Raw genomic sequence first — 25,661 nt, 5'->3', positions numbered from 1 at the left:
AAAGGATTTATAGGTTCCAAATTAGCTAAAAGACGGTGTTTCAATCCCTGTTTGTGTATTATCGCTCCAAACCCTTCTTGGCAGTAGCGCACCCAGGGGGGGGGGTTTGGGAGTTAAACCCCCTTTCCCCCAGGGCATATGAAAAATATATAAATAATAGCAGGAAAATGTAACTTGTCTTTCACAAAATATAGAAAAAAATTTCGACGCCCAAGCCAAACCCTTCCCCCCAGAGAAAAATTATAGGTGCGCTACTGCTGCTTGGATGTGTCCCGTTTTTTTCAAATTTATGATATGGTCACCCTACAGTAGAAACGCTTCTTAATTCACGAGAGTATTCTACACACTTGTTCTTAATCCAGGATACAGTTTTTTGTGTCAAATTAGAATTTCATAATGGTAGATAAGTTTATTTTAATTTTCTAATCTATTTCAACAGTAGGGCCCCCGCATACTGCAGACTTTTTACCTGCCGATAGTTTAGTCGGGTTGGGCAAAATTAAAGATTTTTCTTTTTAAAATATGTAAGAATGTAGTTCGTTTGGTATGGCATGAGTGCTTTAATTTTTTTTAAGTATGTATTCTATTTGTTTTTAATTTTGTAGACTAGCAGACTTAACTACTTTATGTAATGTGAAATTTAAGACTTACTACTATATTTTAAATATTTTTCAAAATATTATTTTCTATATCCTTACATAAAAAAATACATTGAGTGTATGAAATAAGTAAGCAATGTTTTAAACATTTTTATTATTTTCCAGACACCTTTGCACCTATTAGTTGAACAAATTATATTATTAAAAATTTTGTACTTACTTTACTTAAGCCGTCCTCTTGTACCCTACGCTGTCGAGGTAAAAGTTTTGTAATAAAAAATTAAGAATTCAATTTTAACACTTCTATAATATGTTACAATTGAGCAATTAGACCAACAGATTCGGCAACTGGTTATGATAAATTCATCAATTTTAATGAACATACTTTTTAATTTTTTATTTTTGCAGTGAAAAAAAATACATTGTTAATTATACAAAAAAATATCATTAATATATCACAACAATATTTTTTTCAACATACTACAATAATCAATTATAAAAATATCCGAAGTCTAAATTCCAACATTTGAGGTGACAACAGCGCAGTGGAAGCCATGAGGACATCAACTCAAATATACGGAGACCACTACAACCGCAAACTGAATAAATATATATTTGGATGCCATCAAAACCGTTAAAGTGATTTTAGATATACAGCAAGCGAACATGGCGCGCCTGACGGCAATTGCTCCAAGTAATGTGTATATTATTATACAGATAACGTGACTGAGGACGTCCGGCCAATATTTTGTGTAAGCATTGTAGGAAGTGGTACCTTTCGTTTGCGATACATTTTAGGGAAAGTCCTCGTGGCAACCGTATATCGGAGTTCACGAAGACCTGGAAGCCACGAGAGACTACGGTTTAACATGGGGGGACGTCATAAGATGCTAAATATATATATATATATATATATATATATATATATATATATATATATATATATATATATATATAAATTATTAGCATAAACTGTATTATCTAAAATTGTAAATACAAGGCCTGTAGAGTATAATAAATAAAATAATAAATAAGGCCTGTTTTTTATTATTCTGTTTGAATATTCATCAATACGCATAACCCAAATAGCTGGTCTCATTTGAATTTCATTAATTAATTTTTCTACATCTGTATTTCCCATCACAAAAACACGATCTGACAACACTCACTACAGAATTCGCTAGAAAACAGCTCAAACGTCTGTGTTGCAGCACGATACACGCATTTATGATATGCTGTCGAAGTCATAAAACCGATTGGCGGTGGATGGGTTCCAGGATATGTCGCCAGAAAGTCGCTTAATCGAAAATCTTAAGAGCGTCTGGTGTGTGTTACTGCATCAAAGTATAGTAAGGTATGCGTCGCTTTCGACATCTCAGCGGGGGTTCAGTCGACGTACGCCGCCCCGTCTGTGTTACCTCTTAATGTTCATATCCTTCTGTACGCCTATTACTCTAAAATGTCTGAAGCAGGCTTCTAATCTGTCCGAACATCTTTCTTTATGTCCAAGCCTCCAACATAGCCTGTCCAAGCCTTATCCGTTGATTGATAAATACGGATACCAGTATATTTATCAATAAACACCTTATCTTTAAAGAAATTGTAATGTCCCTGATACCGAACACTTTTTTCAGTTTGTGGAAAGCATTTCTTGCCTGTCCTATTATTGTTTAACCTATTTTTGTAGTCCTTATTTTCATTAATTATTGTTACCCAGATATTTACATTTTTCAACTTTTTTAATTTGTTCTCCATGTATTGTTATGCGTTCTTGGCGTATAACTTATCTTCTAATTTCTACTCACATGAAAAAAGGAAAGCCATCCAGTTAAGATAATGACAGTCACACTTCATCACTCCTGCAGAGTCCTGCAACCAAGAAGAAATAACAGGAGAAATGAGAAAAAGGAAAATCTAAAAACTCGAAAGCACTTAATCAGAATGAAATGTAAATACACACTGTTGTACAGTGAATTAAGATAGAAAATCAATATTGAATCAAACCACAAAACTATTAAGAAGACTAGAATATAATCTTATCTTTTTCTATTAGTGACCAGTGCCATGAGCTACTTTCTGCATGAGTAAAAACACAAACCAAGGCAACAAGAAATCAAACAGAGGCAGTCCTATGAAAAAAGAAAAATAGGATATACATTAATTGAAACTACTAGAAAACTTCAATACAAAAAAAACTCTAAATATGTTTATGCTGTCATTTAGAAACAATGAAGATGTTGAAATCTACAGCATCACTAATATTGGCAAATCTACTTTAAATAAACCATTTAATTTGTTTTTGACCCCCTCCGTGGCTCAGTGGTAAGAGCGCCTGCCTTTGGATCGAAAAAATCCGAAAGGTTGTGGGTTCGAATCTCACCAGGGTCAGAGCTTTTTCATTTATTATAAATTAATAAATGAATATAGTTTCTGTCCTTGTGGGATCGGTACTCACCGGAGGGACCGCAGATGTTCGGATACAATTAGCGTCTCTTTGCAAAGACAATGACGTCGACTTTGCAAAGTAACAAGACACTTACTCAACACACACACTACACATGACACTAGGTACCTAACTGTTCAAAATTACCGTACCTACCATGCCAATGGCCATTAGTTGTCGAGGCATTAGCTAAATAAAAAAAAAAAATTTGTTTTTGATATTGATTTTATATTATAATTTCAAGTTTTGAATCCTAACTGTGATATTGTAATTTAAACTGTAATGGGATTATCCCGTGTATTAAATAAATAAATGAAATTTTATATTTACATAGACTATTTTTTTTTAGATTATGTTATTAATTTTTGCTAACTTACCTTACTCAAATCAAACAGTATTCCAAAGTCTGCCAATTTCAAGTAATAATATCACGTGTAGATGTGCTATGTGTAGATATCCTATGTCATGCAGGACATCCCAAAACAGTGATTTCTGATGAGTTGTGCCTACAAAAATATTGAAATTAATTTACAGTACCTATGGAAAATGATACTAATCTCTGCTTCCAATTTCTTCTTCTTCATGTGCCATCTCCTTTAAGAAAGTTGGCAACCATCATGGCAATTCGCACTTTTAACACCGCTGCTCTGAAAAGATCAGCAGAAGTACAGTTAAAACAAGCTCTCAAATTGTTTAACCAGGAGAGGCATCTTCGTTCATGACTCCTTCTACCCTTTATTCTTCTTTATAATGCTCGCCCCTCATGACATGTATCAGATATTGCAGTTTTCTAACTTCAATTGTATTTAAAACCGCTTTATCTTTTCCCATTCTTTTCAAAACCTCGACATTCATGACTCTATCCACCAACTTATTCTTAATATCCTTCTGAAGGCTAATAAGTCAAATCTGTCCGAAACCGGGTTATAATCTGTCCGAAACATCTTTCTTTAATGTACAAGCTTCCAACCCATAAAATAATAGATACGAAGAACACGTAGCATTTCAGAAGCCTTATCTTTAAAGAAACTGTAACATCCCTGCTACAGAATACTTTTTTCAGTTTGTTGAAAGCATTTCTTGCCTGTCTTATTCTTGCTTTAATCTCTTCTGTGTACAGTAAAACCTCCATTAAACGAAATAATTGGGGGGGAGGCTGTTTCGGTAACAAGAATTTCGGTTAAAAATAACATTGTTTTTTTTATTCGTCTTGTATCAAATTAGATAGTATTTTTGGTCAAAGTTGGCATTAAAAAATACTATGAAGGGATTTCATAATGTGTTGTATATTTAAGGCCGGCCATTGGTAATGTTATAAGTATAGCCGATCCCATCACCTTTATAAAGTACACCACTCATAATCTAGAGCATATATGTATACCGAAAAATGCTTAACCTACTAACAATATATGTCGCTAGTTCCAGCCATATTTTTGTTATCCTACCTGTTGTGTATTGTTTATAAAAAAATGTGAAAGTTTTGCTTTTTTCTCAATAAATATAAGAGCGTTTATATCTAAATTACTTAAGTATTTAAATGAATTTCATGATAAAATTCCGTTTAGCACTACAGTAGAAGTAATGGAAGGATATAACGTTAAAAAAATGTGAATTAATAAAGTACTTTTTGCGTGGTGTACTTTTAAAATAAATTTCTGAAATTAATAGAAATTGGCATGTGAACCGTAAATATTCGACATATAATACGAATACAGTATAGGAATCTGTAAGAATCTAAGCTCTGTTATTGTAGCCATTATGTATAAGATGGCGCTACGAAAAATATTATATACATGTGCAAAATTCAGGAGCGGTATGGCCCGTTTGAAACTTTCCTTTGGAAATTTCGGTACTGTATAGAGAGTAATACCGTTTTGAGGGATGCGGGTGGTTCATTATTGCGTACTTGGAATAATATCAGGGCCCCGTAACCGGGCGTGCAACGCGTGCGGTGCACGCGTGCGTAACCCCAATGGGGCGCCAAACCGAAGGATTGGTAAATAAGAAATATTTATTTTAAATGAGATAATCATTTTTTATATACAATTTTATTTATTTCATGAACAGCTAGAGAAATCTCAAAAATCAAATATTGTGTTATTACTGAAAAAATGATTATTATTCCCGTCCTGAAATGTTGAACGTACTCCGTCTAAAATATATTACATTTTATTGTCCCTTCCTAATTTTTTTCTTTGAAGTATGTAGATAGATTGAATTACGCTTGCCATATGAAAATCAAACATCAAATCACACTCCTTGACGACTAGAAACATAAATTAGTACCCATAACGCAACTTAGCAGTTTTACTCCTATAAAGTGAATCTTTTACTCTAATGATAATTACCCTTAAGTAAACACATACTCTATGAATTATGATTATGTATTTAACTTGGGTATTACCTTTTCCCGTAAAATTAATAAAGTATTAATAATAATTAAAATTAATAATTAATAAAATTAATATGAAACCATATGGTTGCTAGTTATGCAGACACCCTATATAAAATTTGTTTGAAAACTTTGATATAACAAAATATTATTGTTTATTTACTTGAATGTATATTTTTAATTTAATACACAGGGTGCTTCATTCATGTTGCAAAAAAATTTAAGGGGAAAGACGCAAAATGTCGCCTCTCAAAATTTTCCTGTGTTTTAAATGTGTTAATTTTTTTCGAATACTGAGAAAACTAATAAGTATTTTTAAAAAAATTAAACGCAGAATGAAAGAAAACGTTATTGCCGAGGGCCGACAGTCCCTTAGAATAAATAAAAAGTTTCTTTTGAATTAAATATTTGCAATTCACTAAATTTTCTCTGTTTTCACTAAGTTTTCAGGAGAAGTTTTTTCAGGAGAAGAATACGAGAAGTTTTAATTGTAGAACAGTTTAAAAATTTGGAACGTCAGATTACGAAAACGCTCCATGTATTTTTTCGAACAGAACTTCCAATTGATTTGTTACTGTTTCATTAAACTCTCATGCAAAAATCATATTGCTATTTATCAAAAATATAATTCCTGCCATTTGACATGTTCTTCGTGTTAAACTTATTAAAATGCCCAGTTGGTGATAATACCAGTCTGATTTTTGCATAAGAGTTTAATGAAATCGTAACAAATCAGTTGGAAGTTCTGTCAGACAAAATACATGGAACGTTTTCGTAGTCTGATGTTCCAAATTTTTAACCTGTTCCACAATTAAAGCTTCGCCTGTTTCAGTGTTCCCGTACATCAAAGTTTGTCCGACTAGACACAGTTAAGTTAAAAATTTTCAGCTTGTTATTAATCAACTTCTTTTTTGTACGCGAGATCCAAGCCTATAATTCAAATTTAACTTATAAATAAGTGATTTTTACTCAGGTCAGCCGTTATGATGAAACATTTTATTTTAGGGAATATAGTATGGTATAGTTAGACCCATACCCAGACATCCAAAGTGAAAGTTATCCTCCAACACCAAATTGTTCTATATGGTCCACATAATGTTCAGAAAAAAGTCACACCATTTTGAGCGTCGGGTTTGGGGGGGAGAGGGGGGAGAAATCGGTAAATTCGTAGTTTTTTACGTTTTTCGTCAATATTTCTAAAACTATGCGATTTAGCATGAACAACCTTCTATACAAAATTGTTCTACATTAAATTTGAAACAAAAAAGGTCCTATGCATAACCCTTCTCAAATGAACGGTTCCAAAGTTACGGAGGTAGTATGTTATAATTGGTCCAAAAAAGGCCTAACCCAGACATCCGAAGTAAAAGTTTTCCTGCAACACCAAATTGTTCTATATGGTCCACATATGAGTGATCGCGTCTAACCTTAATTTATACCGTTTTTTTTTAGTTGTTATATGCATGTTTATCCGATTTTTTTGCCGGTACGGCGAGCTCTATTTCAAAAATCTTCTAGTTTCCTCCAAATAATATTTTTTCTAGATTTTTTGTGATATTCTAAATGAAATAAGTTTCTTGACATTTTTCTCCAAAGTTAATGGTTTTAAAGTTATAAGCGATTTAAATCCGAAAAATGCCAAAACGCATTTTTGGATTTTAAATCGCTTATAACTTTAAAACTGTTAACTTTTGAGAAAAATGTCAAGAAACTTATTTTATTTAAAATGTCCCAAAAAATCTAGAAAAAATATTTTTTGGAGGAAAACTGGAGATTTTTGAAATAGAGCGCGCCGCACCGACAAAAAAATCGGATGGACATGTATATTTAACAATTAAAACACGACGGTTTAAATTAGGGTTAGACACAATCACTCTTTAGAATCTTCAAGCTGAATGTTTAAACTTCAATTTAAGAATCTGGCAACCTCAAAAGTTCTAATTTAAATATGAGTTTTTAGGCCTCGTAAATGAGCATTTTCGCACTTTTCAGATTTTAAATCGCCTATAACTCGAAAACTATCAATTTTTGAAAAAAATTACAAGATACCTTTCTTGTTTAGAATGACCCACTAAACTTAAAAATATATGTTCCGGGGCAAAAAAACGTGATCTTTTCTATTTGTTTATAAAAATTGTTTAAACAGTTTCTGCCCAAAAATTCCGCCCGGCACCCTTCAGATTTGTTTAGAGGGGACATGTTTGAATAGGAATCCACAAAGAAACCGAATCAGAAATTTTCCCAGACGGGAGCGGTCTCACCACATGGACTAAAATAGATTTCTCCAATACTTTTGGTTTAGATTTTACCACGAGATACGAGCACAGTATTTATCCAAGTAAAATTTTCAGCGAGACCCCGTCCTTAAACCGCCTACTAAAAAATTAAAAGTTCGCACCTGATATATAAAACGATTTCGAGTCATCTTAGCGAGGCCGCACCTGCATACTCTCTGTACTTAACTAAACTATCGACTCACTAAAAATTCTGCCGTTTGCGGCCTCGCTTAGATATCTATTGCGTTATTTCTCCGATAGAGGCAGCATCTCTCGGGAAAGAATCTTTTCTCTCTGTTGCGCCGGCATTTGGGGACCTCTCTTTCATACAACGGCCGGCCTTAATGACATTCTTTGGTTGTATGAAAGCAATACGATGTTGACACCACTGTTAACATGGAACTGTTTCCGTTTTGCAATAAAAATTTACTTTTTATTGACGAAATTATTGAAACTGTCAGCTGTTTCGGTTAAACAATGTTTCGGTTAACGGAGGTTTTACTGTACTCATTATTTTCATTAATTATTGTTACCCAGATATTTATATTTTTCAACTTTTTTAATTTGTTCTCCATGTATTGTTATGCTTTCTTGGCGCATAACTTATCTTCCAATTTCTACTCATATGAAAATAAGCAAAACCATACAATTAAGATAATGGCAGTCAAACTTCATCACTCCTGCAACCCAGAAGAAATAACAGGAGAAATGAGAAAAACGAGAATCCAAAAACATTGAAAGCAGACTGAATCAGCATGAAATGTAGGTACACACTATTTTAAAAAACAAAGAGAATTGAGATGCTAAATATTTACCTATACAATCAATATTAAATCAAATCATTAGCATGCTAGAATATAATAGAACCTTTTTCTATTGGTAATGAGTAACAAAGGCATTCCAAGAAAAAAATTAAGGCACCTAAGCCAAATGATAAAATTTCGGCTATTCCAATAAAATAAACAAGTAAAAACCTATCTATACATAAAATATTAGAATATAACTAAAATACACAAATAATAATTTCACACACAAGTATATCACAAAAATTTCAATTTTAAACAGTATAAATTTTGTAAGTACTGTATCACAGATCAGTAGTAAAAGATATTTAGATAGATGAGTACTTTCCATGAACTTCAATGAAACTTGAAATATTCAAGGTATTGCTCCACTAAATAAAAACAGTTCTTATTCAGTATTCTTTTCACGGTTCACGTAGCCTGTTAACTACGGGCTATGGTGTACTCAGTACACCAGTCACACTAAGGGACACCGCACACATCTTATGGAAAATATAATGTCACTCAAATTCAATAAAATTTATATGAATAGGTTCGTTTCAAATTAACGGTCAATTCTTATCATTGCGCCAACTCTTAATTTTCAATAATAAGAGCAGAAATTGATATAATCAATCTGAAATCAAATGGGTAAGTACATAATTTAGAGAGAGAAAAAATAGTTTAAAATACCCAAATTATCGGTACTTCATAAATCTTCTCGGGCTTTTAAGCATCTTATTATAATAGTTTCACTAATCTGCTTAGGCCCAGCGGGGTTTAAGCTGTTTTGAATAGCACCCAGAGCAATAGTGATTGTAACTGACTCGTTTATGGACTCCAAAAATGTGATTTAGATAAACTTTAATTGCCATTTGTGCCAAGGACAGCCAATAACTTATCTCCGAACATTGATTTCAGTATAAGTCAAAGACACTTTATGTGCTTTATTAAGGATTTAACGCTTGGGGAAGAACACTAATTTATAAATTTATAAGTATATTTATAGGTAGCTAGGTGATTTAGCGTTAAGTGTCCAAATAATATTTGTCAATTTATTATCTGTGATAATGTTATCATTGTCTGTGTAATGTTACCATTTTGTGATTTTAAGTATATTTACATATTTATATAATTTATTTTGAAGTTTAATGTATATTTTAGCTCTTAAATTATTTTGTAATAATGGGTAAGGCCAGTAAATAAATAAATAAATAAATAATTAATCATAATTAAGAGTTGGCACAATGATAAGAATTAACTGTTAATTTAAAACGAATCTATTCGTATAAATTTTATTGAATTTGTGTGACATTATATGTCCATAAGATGTGTGCGGTGTCCTTTTCCACCATGTCTGATAAGCACTGGTTGAGCATGTGACCCGCTGCCTAATCTATCTCTGATGTGTCAGCTATAAGCTTCGGCAGTTCTAAATTGGTTACTGCAGAGATAGACTGATGGTCGAAAAAATTCCACACCAAGCACCTAGTCATGTAAGTAAATTTTGTAAGATTTAAATTACGTTTATCTACAACAGTAACTCTATATCACAGGTTTCCCTGTCACTCAAGGGCTAAGGCAAGGATACTGTATATCACCAGTATTATTCAATATAATAACATTATATTGAAGAAACCCTTAGACAATGGAAGAAGTGCAATGGAACGGGACTACCAATGGGAGATACGATACTCTACACACTGCACTATGCAGATGACCAAATTGTAATTCCACAGGACAAGGATGATCTGGAATATATGGCAATAACAAAAAATAAAAATTCTTAAAATACAGCTGAAACTGAAGTCTAACAATAATTAATCAAAAAGTACAAAGATAAATTACTGCACCGAAGATGGAGAATACTACACTTTTGTGAACCTAATTTGAGTTTAACCCTGCTTATTTTAAAAAAGTAGCAAAATTTACAATGGCAGTAGAATTGGTAACACTGTTTTCCTATATCCGTATACTGCCATCTGAATGTGACTTCCACTATAGCCACTGAGATGGATTTTTAGAGAAATCAGCAAGAAGATCTAGACTAGAACACATAAGAAACAACGACATTAGACAACAAATGAGAATAGAAAGAACAATCATAGATGGCATCGAAAGACAACAGACAGCAACATGGGACGGGCACATAAGACGAATGAAAAAAAGAAGAATCACCAAAATAGTGTAAAGCAGTGGCGGCTCGTGATTTTTACAATAGGGGAGGCTATACCTAACTGTAAAATATCTAGACAAATTTGAACTAGCAAAAAAATGCGCCAAAAAATGTAATTTAACGCCCCATCTTTTGACCATTTTTTATTTACATTTCATAATATCATCCTAATTCATAATTTCATGATATCATCATTTTAAAAATAGTTAGTCTAATAGTAAAAGTTTAATACCAAAGTTTGTGTCGTTTATTTGTTAACAATTCCATCTATTTGTAAATAGATACCTATGCATATCAAAATAAACACAGATTTGAAGTCTTGCAGTCCATACATAATGAAGCTTCAAATTTTTAAGATACTCAACTCAATTTTTTTAATTCTAAACGCGGCCTACTGCGAATTCAAAAACACGATAAATTACCGATATTTTGCTTTGAGTTAGAGATATCGGAAAAAGTTATTTGAGCAAGTTGTTCCAAATATTATTATAACCCCACATACCAAATTTCATAACAAAATTCGCACTTTTAGATTTTTCATTATATTTAGCCAGGACCCTAAAATTCGTTGTCCCGAGACGCACCCAACCACCCAACGGAGCTGAGAAGCTACACTGCCTCCCTTGGTATATCTCCGGGCAACGTGTGATGGCGCCGTAGATGCCACTGTTAGGAGACCAGGTCTCCTTAAACGCCTGCTGCGCTGCACAGAGCATTCGCAACGGAGAAAGCTGGGCTTCTCGGCTCCGTTCGTGCATCTCGGGATAACCCAGGGTCCTGCCTACAATATGTAATAAAACTGAGACGCGATCATGCGTTCTAATGCTAATGCTTCGTACGTATGGATAATTAGTGATAATATGGAATTTACACGTTGTATAATAGTGAGAGTAATTGTTGTTTTCGCGATTCATGATAAACAAAACAGTATAGAGTGTGTAAAAAATTTATGGGGAGGCTGAGCCTCCCTTGCCTCCTCTGACGAGCCGCCACTGGTGTAAAGGTACATATCCATAAGTGGGTGTTCTGTGTCATGTAGTGGATACTTTGGTGCTGGCCCCTCACCCTCTTCAATTCAACTGGTTTGCAGTTTATTTGTAGGGGAGTGCTTGCTGTATCCATTTGAGCAGCTACACCAAGCACGGAGCAGCCAGAAAAACGAAAACGAGGAAGATAAGCAACTACATGGATAAAGGACATCTCCAAGGCAGTGTCAGAAAGAAATTTAAGAGAGGAAGACTGCCACCATAGAAAGGAGTTTCAATTATGTACCGAAAAGCGTAGAAAGCTATAAAACTGATTTAACATAAATATATTACATGCTAGGTATTAGTTACATTTTTTAAAATGTGCCTACATTTATTTTGTAATCATACACATTGAAAATACCTAAGTTGTGGCTTTTATTTGCGCTTTTAGTCATTGGTATACAGAATACACCAAGCACCACGCCCTAGTTCGGAGTTATACCTAATCTAATGGGACGATGGACGGGCGCCGGTAATTAAGGTTAAAAACAAGAAAAATTGGTAAAAGTTGATTGAATTTAAATTTTAAATAGTTTGCCTTACTACTTACCCTATTATACACGAATATAGACGCTTATGGCGTAATATTCGTTGCTATTATGCTAGTCTTGTGGATAAAATTTAGCAATCTCAGCAATAAGGAAGGCGTTCCCTCTTGAGTGGTAAAGATATTTTTCTCTTGTACAATTCGGCCAGATATACTTGATTAACAGTTTGATCACAGGTTGAGGTATAAATTCTGGAGAAAATTCTTTGTAACTGCTACCAAATTCACTGGAATTTTCGTGTCTTTGTCTTATCTTACTTAACTTAACAGTTAAGCGTAAACCATTTTGAAATAACTGATTAACTGATTTTTGCTTGATTTTTGTGAATCACAAATTTTGACTTGACACTTTGACATTGACAACAGCGCCACCATACAATCAGAAACTATAATGAGCGTGTCTACCCAACCACACTACGGAAATTGATTCATTTAATTAGGAAAACTGTAGTTGTAGTTGAGAATATTTAGATTTTTGTATCAAATCTTTACTTAAAACAGTAGTCAAATAAAATAATCCAATCGTTCACGGCATTGGAAGCAGCAGCAAAAAGAATGGGGCTACACGTGAATACTAGTAAAATTATGTAGGTACACACACCTGAAAAGTCTAGGAATATTTTTATAAGGGAATAAAATTAATAAAAATAGAGTCACGTGATCATTTAATTTCAATTGAATTTTTACAGTTGCTCATCCTGTAGGTTTTTGTGAGTAAAACATAACGGCAAAAGTGATAACGAATATTTGACAAAGCTTTTTACAGGAGAGGAAAAAACTATAGATTGTATTGGGATAAACCGTAATCGTACCCCTTCCTAACTGCCAAAGTGTCATGGCCGCCGTCGGGACCTATTGTGCTGACATTTACAATGTTTACATATAGAAAAGTTTGTTTTTTTCTGCTTATAATGCCGTTTTCTAAAGATATTAGTGAACAAAATCGATTTGCTAACAATATTTAATATATTTTAAATGTGCTAAAATTGGATTCAACAGCAAAAGTCGCATAAATAACATATAAATGACGAATTTGTTTACCTATTACAAATGGGGTTATGTGGTTGTAACTGTTTATTTTGGGAATAAAATGAAAATGATCAATTAAACGACTGGAAAACTGTAAGTATTACAATTAAAACATGTTTATCCTATCACAAGAGTTCACTTCATTTTAAGAAAGCTAATTATTATTATACAATAGACATTTATAAACTGCCATGTACTTTTAAGGTTACTTTTGATCTGTTTTCAAAGCTTATGATTAAATGTTACCTCTTTATTAATTAGATTTGCCAACAAAAGATGCATGATTAAGGCCAAATGCAATTCCTTTGCTAAAGTCATAAAAAAAATTACAAATACAGTTAAAAAAATTATTTTAAAAAGGTCTCTCAAAAGACATGAAAATTATACAACAACTCAAAAAACTAGAGAATGTAAAGAAAGCCAGGTTATTGGAAATGGAATTCCTGTTTAATTGAAAGCCAGTAAACTATCCAAGACTTTTCAGAATCAAATGTGTCAACTTGTAAAACGATTCTTCTGACATTTTTAGTAAAAACCAGATTATCCTCAAGAAAAATTCTGTTTTAAGTGAAACTCAAAGTCATATATATAAATATAATTTTGTGAAAGTGTCATCTTTGAATGAAACAAATTTTTTACCTAAACAAATAAATGTTTGGATCTAATTAAAAACAATGCTGAATCAAGTACAGTAGAAATACAAACCTTTGAACTTCTAAATGTGATTGTTAAAAGTGTCGAGATAGCTACTGCATAGGGATTCGAAAGGGATAGACTTGTTATGAACGCACTTGATCATGTACTTCTTACTGTTATAAAGTTGAAACAAAACTTATTTTATGCTTTCTTATCAGTCACTTTTAATTGTGTATCAACTTTACGTGGTACATCGTGCAAAAATTGCTAAAATGCAAACATTATATTTATTTTCTGTGTTACATTGGATACTATGATTGAATGTCTTCCTCTTTTAGATAGTGAAGTGAAGAACATCTTGAAGTTCCAATGATGTTTCAAGATGAGATAAATCGAAATAATGGTTGTATGTTAGAAGGACAGAGAATACGAAGAAATGTTATTGCTGCATACTTAGTGTAGTGAAATACAAACTTCAAACATTATAATATATTTTTTTATTTCAAACATTTCATATGATTATGAAAGAACATCTTCCTCTTTAAAACAATGAAGAAGTGAAGAACATAATAAAGTTCCAACGAAAATGATTCCAGATGAGGAAAATCGAAATAATGGTTGTATGTTACGTGTATAGAGAATACGAAGAAATGTTATTGCTGCAAACTTAGTGTAGTGAATTAAAAACTTATTGTCAAATACAAATCAATTTATTTCATACTTTTATAATATATAGTGGTACAATTTTATATGTGTTCAAATAAAAATATTAATAAATAAAATACAATAAACACAAATCATGTATATCTTACAATGAATTACAAAATCAAAAATTAATTACAAAAATATCAAAATAAATCTAAAATATTAAAAAGTAACCCATAATTTTTATAGTACCTACATACTTTGGTTGGTACTCTAATAATTTGGAAATCCATTAAAGTTTGTAGATGGAAATTGCAGGTATCTAAAAAATATATAAAGTAACTCAACAATCTCTTTTCAATTAGGGTTGCAGTTGATAAAGATGAATGACCCTTGCTCGGGAAATCAAATGTATCTAAAAAAAAATTAAGTAACAGCTTTCTAACAAAACAATCTTAGCACTAAACGGAAACAAAGATACTGGTAAGTATTAAAACATTTTTTGAAAAATCTTTCTGAAAGTGAAAATAAAGACTACTCTCTATGGGAACAACTAAAACTGGGTATGCTTTACAAAAAAATGTATCCAGAACAAACTTCTTCTCTATAAGGCAATACTACTACAAGTCTGGATGTACAGGATTTAATTCTGGGGAACTGCCAGTAACACATAATATGCAAAGACTACAAAGATTCCAATCCAAAGTCTTTCATGATGTCCGATTTTTTTATTACCACTACCAAATATCACGCTAAACTTAAAATTCTTACAATGAAGATAGCTAAAGCTTGAGTACACATAGATAGATCCAACCAAATAAATAAAAACAATTAATGTATGTAAAATGTATGTTAGTCTTCTTCCACTTGCAGAAGATATTTTCAGTTGTTTGTGCCACTGTGAACTTAAGATCTCTAATATTAACCGATGATAAATTTATGAAAACTGATTTTAAATATTAAAAACTTTCAGAGATATTTCAATTTTCGAAACATCTTATAAAAGAGTGAAAAATATTCAGAGACACCTTACAGCCATAAACCAGTAAAACTAAAATATTTAATGTTTTTGTATAAATTAATATTAATATTTATGAACTTTTTAAATATATCTTTAAAAATTTTATGATAAATAAAATGTTTTTGAGTAAAGGCAATATTTTTTTTGTATGGTAATAGAAAAGATTAATATTTGAAATCATATACAGCATCACATTTTATAAATTATAATCTTTTTATTATAAAAATAGTAATACCGTGTGTCTACAGATGGGGTGCCCAAGAGGAAAAACTTTTTTATTTTCAATTTTAGCGAAAAATGTCATTCTTGATAAAAACTTTTGCTTGTTCTAAAACCCCATAAAATGAACTAAAATTCAAGTTTTTCAAATCCTGCTTATTTTTATAGCCAATTTTATGTAAATCCCTATAAATTTTTGCACTAAGTTCGAAATTGTAACAATAATAACTTGGGAGAACAACCCTTTCACTTCTCTGGATTACGAAGCCAGACTTTGTCGTTCTCCTTGAATCATCCAATTATTTATTAATTAAATAATTATTAATACAACAATTTTAATAATGAAATTTATCACAAGATAAATTCTTTATTGATAGCTTAAAATTGTCAAAAAAATTGACAATTCGCAAATGATTTATCGAAGTTGATAGTTACTAAGCTACATTGTGGCTTGGCAACACTAGATTATTGTTAAGATTTCAAACTTAGTGCAAAAATTTACATAAAATAGGGATTTACATAAAATTGGCTACAAAATTAAGCAGGATTTAAAAAACTTGAATTTTATTTCGTTTTATGGGGTTTTAGAACAAGCAAAACTTTTTATCAATAATGACATTTTTCGCTAAAATTGAAAATAAAAAAGTTTTTCCTCTTGGGCACCCCAACCGTGGACACACTGTATATAATTATAATACTAAAATCACAATAAAGATGCACTAGAAAGAAACGAACACAAGACATGATGAATGTTATGAGGAGCACTCACAAATCATGATTTACAAAGTTTATACATTGTAAATCGTGATTCGGGAGTGCTATTTGTATCATTCAACATGTCTTGGGTTGTTTATTTCTGGTGCATCTTTATTGTGAGTTTAGTATAAGAGAATTACAAGTTTTATGTTAAATCTTCTGAATCAAATTTTTGTTAGGTATCATGTCACTCTTACTAATTTTATCCCATAAACACTTTGAAATAATACATTTTTTAGTTCCATGACTGTTATCAATTGTTGGATATCATATTGGCTACCATATTCGCTATTGTGGCGTTATTGACAGCAGCTCTAACTAATGATGATGGAGTCGATTTTCCATACTATGGTCTTAGATTGTTCAGCTATGATTGTGAGATTCTACCAGAACCACATTTACCTTGGATCTTTCTCTGAATTATCAAATGCAAAAGTTCATATTTTTTAGGGTGTTTCATACCTAAGTATTATTGACCTAAGTATTCCAGCTTGTGTCTCTTTAGTCAAATGGAAATTATTATATGAAACTCTACAAGAACACATTCATATTATAATCAATTAAGTATATTAATTTTAATCACAAATGTTTATTGGTTGAGAGAGTGACTTTTTTACTTATGCTCAATCAAATATTTTTACTATTTTCTGTTAGTTTTTTAAAAGTTATTTATGATATAAGTGTTAAAAGTACACATTTAAGGCACGCATGTGAAAGTCTGCAATTCACATGAGTGCCTTAAAAATGTACTTTTTAACACACATATCATACAATATTTTTTCTGCAAACGTAATTACAGAATAATATCTACAAAAACTTTTTTCTACAGCCGTGTTAAAAATTCAATTTTTAGCACTCCATAAGAGCATTAAAAATGCTACTTTAAGGCACAAGTGCTTTAAAATTTTTATGGCACTGCAATTCGTATTGACCGTATAGACAATTTTGATGTAATGTCACAAAAATATAAAAATGGAATGTCAGTCAAGTTCAAGTAAAAGTTTTTGTAGATATTGTCCTGTAATTACGTTTGTAGAAAAAATATTGTATGATATGCGTGTTAAAAAGTACATTTTTAAGGCACTCATGTGAATTGCAGAACTCGCTATCGCTCATTCTGCAAACTTTCACATGCGTGCCTTAAACGTGTACTTTTAACACTTATATCATAAATAACTATTACTTGAACTGACATTCCATTTTTATATTTTTTTGACATTACATCAAAATTGCCTATACAGTCAATACGAACTGCAGTGCCATAAAATTTTTAAAGCACTAGTGCCTTAAGGTAGCGTTTTTAACGCTTGTATAGAGTGCTGAAAGTTGCATTTTTAACACGGTTGTAGAAAAAATAAATTTTATGTATATTTTATCTAAAAAAGTATTTAAGCACTTAAATATTTTTTCAAAAATAGAATATTTTTATGAACTTCTTTAATTCTTTTTTATTTTAACTTTAATGCAATCTGTTATCATTATAACAATATGACAGATATAAAAAATGACACAGTGGGAACTACACTCAGGGGTGAGAACTCTTTACATATTTATATTAATTTAGTCTACATTACCATATTTCTGACTTTTTTACAAATTAGTAACTACTATCTACTTCCCAGTGGTGTAGAGATCGGTAACTTTTCTTAACCCTCTAGTGCCCTAGTTTGCCTCAAGGCGGACCATAATAAAAATTTCCATGCTTACTATTTAAGTATTTTATAGCTGCAATACCGAAACCAGCCTCTGGACTAGATCAGATAAGCATCCAGCTTTTAAAAGTTTGGGTGATCAGACAGATTTTTACCCTATAATTTTCAGTTTAGCATGATATTTGGTAGTGGTACTAAAAACATCGGACATCATAAAAGACTTCGGATTAGAATCTTAATAGTTTTTGCATATTTGTATTACTGGCAGTTCCCCAGATTTAAATCCTGTACATCCAGACTTGTCGTAGTATTGCCTTATAGAGAAGAAGTTTGTTCTGGATACATTTTTTTGTAAAGCATGCCCAGTTTTATTTGTTCCCATAGAGAGTAGTCTTTATTTTCACTTTCAGAAAGATTTTTCAAAAAATGTTTTAATACTTACCAGTATCTTTGTTTCCGTTTAGTGCTAAGATTGTTTTGTTAGAAAGCTGTTACTTAATTTTTTTTTAGATACATTTGATTTCCCGAGCAAGGGTCATCTTTATCAACTGCTACCCTAATTAAAAAGAGATTGTTGAGTTACTTTATATTATTATATTTTTTAGATACCTGCAATTTCCATCTACAAACTTTAATGGATCTCCAAATTATTAGAGTACCAACCAAAGTATGTAGGTACTATAAAAATTATATGTAACTTTTTAATATTTTAGATTTATTTTGATATTTTTGTAATTAATTTTTGATTTTGTAATTCATTGTAAGATATACATGATTTGTGTTTATTGTATTTTATTTATTAATATTTTTATTTGAACACATATAAAATTATATCACTATATATTATAAAAGTATGAAATAAATTGATTTGTATTTGACAATAAGTTTTTAATTCACTACACTAAGTTTGCAGTAATAACATTTCTTCGTATTCTCTATACATGTAACATACAACCATTATTTCGATTTTCCTCATCTGGAATCATTTTCGTTGGAACTTTATTATGTTCTTCACTTCTTCATTGTTTTAAAAAGAAAGATGTTCTTTCATAATCATATGAAATGTTTGAAATCAAAAAATATATTATAATGTTTGAAGTTTGTATTTCACTACACTAAATATGCAGCAATAACATTTCTTCATATTCTCTGTCCTTCTAACATACAACCATTATTTCGATTTATCTCATCTTGAAACATCATTGGAACTTCAAGATGTTCTTCACTTCACTATCTAAAAGAGGAAGACATTCAATCATAGTATCCAATGTAACACAGAAAATAAATATAATGTTTGCATTTTTAGCAATTTTTGCACGATGTACCACGTAAAGTTGATACACAATTAAAAGTGACTGATTAAAAAAGCATAAAATAAGTTTTGTTTCAACTTTATAACAGTAAGAAGTACATGATCAAGTGCGTTCATAACAAGTCTATCCCTTTCGAATCCCTATGCAGTAGCTATTTCAACACTTTCAACAATCACATTTAGAAGTTCAAAGGATTGTATTTCTGTAACTGTACTTGATTCAGCATTGTTTTTAATTAGATCCATACATTTAATTGTTTAGGTAAAAAAATTGTTTCATTCAAAGATGACACATTCACAAATATGACTTTGAGTCTCACTTAAACAGAATTTTTCTTGAGGATAATCTGGTTTTTACTAAAAATTTCAGAAGAATCGTTTTTACAAGTTGACACATTTGATTCTGAAAAGTCTTGGATAGTTTACTGGCTTTCAATTAAACAGGAATTCCATTTCCAATAACCTGGCTTTCTTTACATTCTCTAGTTTTTTGAGTTGTTGTATATTTTCATGTCTTTTGAGAGACCTTTTTAAAATAATTTTTTTAACTGTATTGGTACTTTTTTTATGACTTTAGCAAAGGAATTGCATTTGGCCTTAATCATGCATCTTTTGTTGGCAAATCTAATTAATAAAGAGGTAACATTTAATCATAAGCTTTGAAAACAGATCAAAAGTAAACTTAAAAGTACATGGCAGTTTATAAATGTCTATTGTATAATAATAATTAGCTTTCTTAAAATGAAGTGAACTCTTGTGATAGGATAAACATGTTTTAATTGTAATACTTACAGTTTTCCAGTCGTTTAATTGATCATTTTCATTTTATTCCCAAAATAAACAGTTACAACCACATAACCCCATTTGTAATAGGTGAACAAATTCGTTATTTATATGTTATTTATGCGACTTTTGCTGTTGAATCCAATTTTAGCACATTTAAAATATATTAAATATTGTTAGCAAATCGATTTTGTTCACTAATATCTTTAGAAAACGGCATTATAAGCAGAAAAAAACAAACTTTTCTATATGTAAACATTGTAAATGTCAGCACAATAGGTCCCGACGGCGGCCATGACACTTTGGCAGTTAGGAGGGGGTACGATTACGGTTTATCCCAATACTGCAGTAAATATCCAGATCCAGTGGCGTAACTAACGCCAATGCAACCAATGCGGTGCATTGGGGCGCAGGCCTTAGGGGGCGCAAAAAACTGATAATCTGGAAAAATTTTAGCAAAAAAATATGTTGAAACAAAATTCCCTGTAGCTTCCCGAAAATAAAAAATGTAAAAAAAATATTCGTGGTATTTTATTCCGTTCACTCACTTCCGTTCACTCACTTCCGTTCAGTCACAACAGAATGTTGGTGACTCTTTTGTTTACTATTATCGTTATCTTTTCTCCTCGGCGCGACGATGCACATCTGTGTTTATGGCTTTCTCATCACAACTGCTTTTGTTTATTTATCGTTGTTAGCTACAAAGATATTCAGGTAAATTATTTTAGTATTATTTTAGTAACTAGGACAACGTGTCCCTGTCATGTGCCAGTCCTTGTTGTAAGATCGTAAGGTTCAGTAGCTTTATTTGTTTAAAAATACAAAACAAATTTTGTCGGTGTATTTGTTATACAATTGAAATAAGTGAACCGTTTATTTGTGCGTTTTAGTGGATTTAGTGTGAACAAAATGAACGGAAATAAAAGACGGGGGGTGGAGAATAAGTCTTGGAATAGGGGCGCACGAGGAATACTTGCATTGGGGCGCAGGTCAGACTAGTTACGCCACTGTCCAGATCCCGATTCTTGACCCTTCGCTTCGTTATCGATAATTCGCTATCTGTATCTGTAGAGTGTACGGAAGCGAACGATCGATAACGAGCGAATGATTTTTGACCCTTCGCTTCGTTATCGATCATTCGCTTCAGTACACTCTACAGATACAGATAGCGAATGATCGATAACGAAGCGAAGGGTCAAAAATCGGGGTCCTGCTAGTTTCGATTTTGTTCATGCTATAAAATTCTTGTTTACTATTGAAAATGTTGTTTTCAACGAAAACTTTTCGTTTATAAATTCGCAAAAGTGTGTGTGTTATTGCGTTGCCGCTCCTGAAATATCTAGAGGCCACCTAGCGATGGATTCCTATGTAGTTTTGTCTTTTGAATCCAAATCTGAAAACAGCATTTCGCTATCTGTAACCATCTTCGAGTTATCCGACCTCAAAGTCGTCATTGTGACGTCACAAGCCTCCTTTAAATTGGCATTTTCTTCCGACATAGAAACGTCAACACTACTTTGTTTTCGTTTGACGCAACTAAACGTCAACATAAAATTGAAATGTCAGATAAACAAATTTTATTTATTTATGTTAATGTAATGTTAAATTACAGTTCACTATTTTCAAGAAAAACGGTTTATTTTGTATTTATTTATTGAAGTTATACTTCTTTAGGCGCGATTGAGGGTGAAATTTTATTAATCTGCGTGCATGCGCACACACAGTATGGAGTTCGTTACTAAATGTTTTAATTTATGTATGTATCAGTCCAGAAAAGGTGTGGAAAGGATATATTAGTGTTTTTAAATATATTTTTCTATAATCGTGTTAAGAATGCAATTTATAGCACTCCATGGGAGTATTAAAAATGCTACTTTAACATCGGTGCTTTAAAAATTTTAAGGCACTGCAGTTAAAAGTGAATTGTCAAATTGTGAAACGTCAAAATATTTATATTTCATTTATTAACATTAATAATACAACTTGCGCAATTTAAAAAAGGTGGTTTAAAAGGTTTTTTAAATTTAATTTAAACTGTATTATTGCATTTTAACACGATTGTAGAAAAAAACTATTAAAATTTGTTAGAATATACAAAAATAAAAGTAGATGTTATTCTATAGTTGTTATGATTTACGTATTGACAGTATAGGCAGTTTTGATGTAATGTCAAGAAAAATATAAAAATGGAATGTCAGTCAAGTTCAAGTAAAAGTTTTTGTAGGTATTGTCCTGTAATTGAGAATGAATAAATTATAATTGTTGATATATAAGACGTTTGTAGAAAAAATATTGTATGATATAGGTGTTAAAAAGTACATTTTTAAGGCACTCATGTGAATTGCAGAATGAGCGAAGCGAATCTTTCACACGAAACTTTCACATACGTGACTTAAAATTGTGCTTTTAACATTTATATCATAAATAACTATTATTATAATTTTTATGTATTTGGACTTGTCTACCTCGGGAATAAGATAATAATATTTAAAGTATTTTATAATTCACTTCGTATGTTTGTCACTATGTCTGAGAAGTCTTGTAGCCCGTATAAACAAAAGGGTATAGCTCAGTGGTAGAGCGTTGGGCTGGAGATCAAGAGGTCCCCGGTTCAAATCCTGGTGTTTTCTAATCTTTTTTTAATTTTTGGTATTGTTTTAATAAAAATTTTCGGAAAGTAGTAAGTAAAAATTAATTTAATCTTTAAATAAAATACAAATAAACTGTCCGAAAGTATATTTATTTCATTGAAATCATATTTAGAAGTATAACTTCTTACGTGCGTACAAAGTACACACACATTCTTTTTTTATTAGATATCAAATACGAGGTACCTATGTCAAAAAATATGAAGTTCGATCAAGATTAAAGTATCTTTATTTTTCACAATATTGAAAAGTGTTATTATAAAAAGTTGTTTGGAGTTGAAAACTATGTTCTAATATGCAATTATTACTTGTACATCCTTCTAAAGATAAAAAAAAATATTTGAAAATATTTCTCAAATTACGGATACCAATATCATTTTCATTCATAATTATTTTATTATTAATTTTACGAAGAAAAGTTATTCTTCATAAAAAGATCTGCATGGTCTAAAATCTAAGATGCAATTATCATTATATCACAGTTTATCAATTTTATTCGAGGTATGCCAAAAAATATGAATTTCGTTCGAGAGTAGAGAGTACCTTTATAGTTCACAATATTAAATATTTAAATTTTAAATTAGGATATAATTGCATATTAAAACATAGCATTTAATACTAAACAACTTTTCATAATAGAAATTTTCCATATTATGAATTTAAATAAGTAAATAAACAAAGTTTTCATTATGATAATGCTCGCATTTTCAGCTTGTTTATCATGGAACGACGTCATTTAACTTTGGATGAGATAAATAGGGCTGTATGCCTTCTTCAATGTGGCATGAGACAAACTAATGTAGATGAGCGCATGGAAGTCTCCCAAACTGTTATTAAGTCAATTGTGACGGCGTTTTTGTGGCACTGGGAGTCCAGCATAACGTCATGTAGGAAGTGAGAGTGCTACAACTGCAGCCCAAGACCGATTTTTGGTGTTACCGCTAGAAGACAACCATCAATTACAGCACCTGTAGTGGTTAGCGACTTGTAGAGGGTACACCAGGTAACCATAGGCCGTGATACGGTAGGAAATCGTCTCCATGAAGCCAATATTCACAATCGAAGGCCATTGATTTGTCCACCTATCTCAAGAGGTAATCGCGCTACAAGATTAGAGTGGTGTCAAGAATATCAAAAATGGGATGCAAATTATTGGGCTACAGTTTTATTCTCTGACGAATCCAAACTTAGATTTCATCCAGATTCTCGTCGAGTAAGAGTGCGAAAACGATCTGGAAATGTAGAACGCTTAAAACATACCAGTAGAACCAGTGACATACTGGCTTACCAACGAAGGTATCATGGGTAGATAGAGTCAATAATATAGAACTGTTAAGGAGAATATGCAGAGACAGGGAAGTCGAAAACACAATAAAAGAAAGAAAATTGCATCTCGGACATGCGATAAGAGGCGAATCTTTCACGAATAACATCTTGACACTTATAATTCAAGGAAAAATAGCGGATAGAAAAGCTTAGGAAGGAGACGCGTTTCTTGGTTGAAGAAGCTGAGAGAATGGTTTGGTTGCAGCTCAAGGCAACTGTTCAGATCAGCTGCATCGAAGGTCAAAATAGCCATGATGATTGCCAACCTTCGTCGCGAAGATGGCACTTAGAGAAAAAGAACGAAGGTATTGATGTGTTGCCTTGGTCAGCACAATCCCTAGATCTGAAGAATTAAAGCTGAGTACTTTTATATTTTAATTATTTTATACCGGTAACCAGCAAAATCTTTAATAGGCTATTGATTATATTCAAAATAAGATAGCTAAAAGGAACTACAACCTTAACGGGGTTTTATTATTTCATATGGTCAATGGACATCTATATATGAAAAAACCGCGGAGTGCTACCATTTAAAGGGGTGCGTTTTTGAGAAATGGGTGAATTAGTCCCTGGGCACAGGTTACATTAGGGTGAGTTCTATGCACTTTTGGTACAAACGCATAAAAATTGTTCCTGGTTAAATTTCCTATCTTAATATCACTTTTAAAAGTCAATGATACAATTTTTTACAAAAATATATTCAAAAGAAAAAGCACAAAGAAACCCAAAAGAAAGAAATTTTGTTTTTTGTCCCATAACTTTTGTCCACGAGGATAAAGGTATAGACATTGCTTTACAGAAAAAAAACCTACACATTTCTTCTTTAAACTGTTGTTTAGTAGAGGTAATTAGGATTTATAGTTTTCGAAATATGATTTTTCAAAGTTCGCCACTCACAGCAATTTTGGGCAATTTTCCTTGTTATTTCGCAAATATTCTTCTGTAAGTTTTTTCTACGTAACTTGAGGTATATGCAATGGTACACGTAATATGAATAGAAATCAATTACCTTTAAAATGGTCTACTGTATAACGTTGTACGACTTTTTTAAAGAGATTATGGTTTTTCAAGGTTTTCTACTTTTAACGATTTTTTATAATAATATTTAAAAATAAAATAATATTATTATATAATATATTATATTATATATTATGTAATACCTATTATAAAAAAATATTATTTTTTACATTTTTTACAATTATTTTTGAAATTTCTCATTATAACTTTTTTTTCTTATACATGAATATACTATATTATATTGCTCAATAAGAGGGCTTACTTTCTGTTCTTTAAAATGGTGTATCATCTATATTTAAATATGTAATGGAAACCGAGTGATTCTTTGATATTTTTTTACCTGTATTATTTAAAATTATTTCTTTTACAAAAAT

At 31.5% G+C, this 25,661-nt stretch overlaps 2 long non-coding RNA genes across 2 annotated transcripts; one reads left to right on the top strand and one right to left on the bottom strand.

Annotated features, from left to right (window-relative positions):
* Positions 1-2,367: 2,367 nt before the first annotated feature.
* On the bottom strand, positions 2,368-13,044 carry LOC114337164 (uncharacterized). The gene is made up of 3 exons (XR_003653547.2): positions 12,247-13,044; positions 3,420-3,548; positions 2,368-2,468 (listed from the first exon to the last, which is right to left on the bottom strand). It is a non-coding gene; the product is annotated as an uncharacterized LOC114337164 (long non-coding RNA).
* On the top strand, positions 13,034-16,647 carry LOC126891644 (uncharacterized). Its single transcript, XR_007700506.1, has 2 exons — positions 13,034-13,365; positions 14,247-16,647. It is a non-coding gene; the product is annotated as an uncharacterized LOC126891644 (long non-coding RNA).
* Positions 16,648-25,661: the final 9,014 nt, after the last annotated feature.

This window comes from Diabrotica virgifera, chromosome 9 (genome assembly GCF_917563875.1).
Source record: "Diabrotica virgifera virgifera chromosome 9, PGI_DIABVI_V3a".
Lineage (NCBI taxonomy): Eukaryota > Metazoa > Arthropoda > Insecta > Coleoptera > Chrysomelidae > Diabrotica > Diabrotica virgifera.
This window is presented reverse-complemented; position numbering and strand designations above follow the sequence as displayed.